Below are 2,640 nucleotides of genomic sequence, written 5' to 3'. Positions count from 1 at the left end.
CCAGCTCTTTTACTCCCTCCCCCCCTTTTAACAGGCTCTTACTATGTAGCCTTAGCTAGCTTAGAACTTGATATGTACACCAGGTTGGCCTTGAACTCACAGACATGTGCCTGTTTCTGTCTCCCAAGTGCTTGGATTAAAGGTGTGTGCCTCCGCTTTTCCGCCTGTTCCTCCACCCACCCCCGCCCGCCCAGAGCCGCTCAGGCTGCACCGCTCTCGCTCTGCCCTGTCAGGCTAGTGCTGCTGTCCCCAGCGTCACCATGATCATCTACCCGGACCTCATCAGCCATGACTAGCTGTTCTCTGACATCTACAAGATCTTGGACAGGCTGTGCCTGGAGGTGGAGGGCAAGATGGTCAGTAGAAGAGAGGGTGCCATTGTTGACTTGCTCATTGGTGGAAATGCCTCCGCAGAAGGTCCGGATGGCACAGGTACTGAGGCAAAAGAGGCCTACAAAAAGCACATCAAAGACTACATGAAATCACTCAAAGGCAAACTTGAAGGACAGAAACCAGAAAGAGTCGAGCCTTTTATGGCTGGAGCTGCAGAGCAGATTAAGCACATCCTTGCTGATATCAATAACTACCAGTTTTTTAACTGGTGAAGACACGAATCCAGACGGTATGGTCACTCTTCTGGACTACCGTGAAGATGGTATGACTCCATGATTTTCTTTAAAGATGGCTTAGACATGGAAAAATGTTAGCAAATTGGTTCTATCACCTGTCACCATAATTGGCTGCTGTTTACCAGCCACACAACACCAGGACTTAGGACAGATGGGACCGATGTCATCTCCAGCTTTTATTTTGACTTTGATTTATTTGGAGTAGTGACATTGCTTTTTTTTTTTTTTTTTTTTAAAAAAAAAAAAAAAAAAAAAACATGTAATGTGAGTTGTCTAAAAATAAAGTACATTTAAATTCACTTAAAAAAAAAAAGCCGGGCGTGGTGGCGCACACCTTTAATCCCAGCACTCAGGAGGCAGAGGCAGGCGGATTTCTGAGTTTGAGGTTAGCCTGGTCTACAAAGTGAGTTCCAGGACAGCCAGGGCTATACAGAGAAACCGTGTCTTGAAAAACCAAAAAAAAAAAAAAAAAAAAAAAAAAAAAAAAAAAAAAAAAGTGTGTGCCTCCACACCTGGCCTGTTTTCCCTGTTTATAGATAAAGAAATCGCCAGGCATGGTGGCGCACACCTTTAATCCCAGCACTTGGGAGGCAAAAGCAGATTTTTGAGTTCGAGGCCAGCCTGGTCTACAAAGTGAGTTCTAGGACAGCCAGAGCTATACAGAGAAACCCTGTCTCGAAAAAACAAAACAAACAACAAAAAAAGAAATCAAGGCATGGAGAACATTAAAGCTCAAGAACTGAAGCCATTTTTTTTTTTTTTTTTGCTTTTTTAGTAGAGTTGGAATTAAAAAATAAAGTCTTTAAAGTTGGACTTTAAAGCCCGTGTTCTACCACCCCCTACTGGCACTGGTACAGCCCTGGAGGGCAAGCTATGGAGCCACAGACCTGAGAGCCCAGCTTAGCCACACTCGGTCAGTAAGCCTCTCTAACCCTGTTTTCTAATCTGCAGAGGGGAGCCGTCTCACCCGGAGCCTTTCCACTGGGTAGTGGAAAGGATGGAATGAGTATGTTGGTGTACTTAGTACAGTGCTGAGACAGATGAAGGTTCAGAATGTGGGTCTCCCTTTTGGTTTGGAAGGGAGGAAATAGGAGCGATCGCCTTTCTGGCTACACCCTCTACCTTTTAAGCCTCTTCTTCCTTTCAGCTCTCCCCCCCAAACAAACAAACAAACAAACAAACAAACAACTTTTGTGTTAACATTGGGAGTTCCTTGATCCTGGTGTTTTATTTCTTTGTTTAATCAGCTAGGCTGCACAGAAAAGGTAATGCTCTTTAGTGTAAGAGCCTTGCACTAGAATTTAGGAGGCCCTGCCCTGAGTCCTCAGTTTCCTCTTCAGTGAGACCGGAGAGCTGTCCACACACAGGGCTAATGTGCATATGTGGTGCACATGCAGCCACTTCCTGGTTTTACATCCACCGTAGACCATGATTAATCAATTGCAGCATCTTCGTCCGTGATCCTGAATGTGGCACAGAGTCCTCCCTCACACATGGAGGCAATCACTGTCAACTGCTTGGAGCTGACATGACAGTTATCCTCTTGGATATTTCTGGAGCTATTTGCTGTCTAACAACCCTTTTAGCTCAGCCACTGAGGCTCCATCACCATCCCCGGTGGTGCTCTGAGGGCAGGTTTTGGGCTGATTCTAGCCACGGGTGTATCTAGCAGCTCTGTGACCTTGGACAATAGGCTTCCATCCGCTAAGCTCTATTTTTTTAATTTGAAGAATGGGAGTTTCAGCCCATGCTTTCTTTCTCGGCATTGCTGTGAGACTGAAATCACTGTGGTGTTCTTGTAGGCGGGGCCTGGGTTCTCATCACAGCTGCACCCTTTGCATTTAGAATAGAGCCTGACCCAGAGCAGCACAGTAGAATGTTTGAATCTGCAGAAACAGAGGGAACTACAAACCCGTGCAGAATGTCTAGAGGAGTGGTACTCAGTCCTTATGGAATATAAGGGACTGGAGTCTTTTCAGCGTGTACATTCCAGGGCTTTAAGGAGATCAAC

General features: G+C 45.7%; 1 pseudogene; it reads left to right on the top strand.

Annotated features, from left to right (window-relative positions):
• The first annotated feature begins 251 nt into the window (after positions 1 to 251).
• LOC110302577 lies at positions 252 to 707 on the top strand (annotated as a pseudogene).
• The last annotated feature ends 1,933 nt before the right edge of the window (positions 708 to 2,640 follow it).

This window comes from Mus caroli, chromosome 9 (assembly GCF_900094665.2).
Source record: "Mus caroli chromosome 9, CAROLI_EIJ_v1.1, whole genome shotgun sequence".
In the NCBI taxonomy this organism is placed as follows: Eukaryota; Metazoa; Chordata; class Mammalia; order Rodentia; family Muridae; genus Mus; species Mus caroli.
Note: the sequence above shows the minus strand (reverse complement) of the source record. Positions and strands in the feature narration are given on the sequence as shown.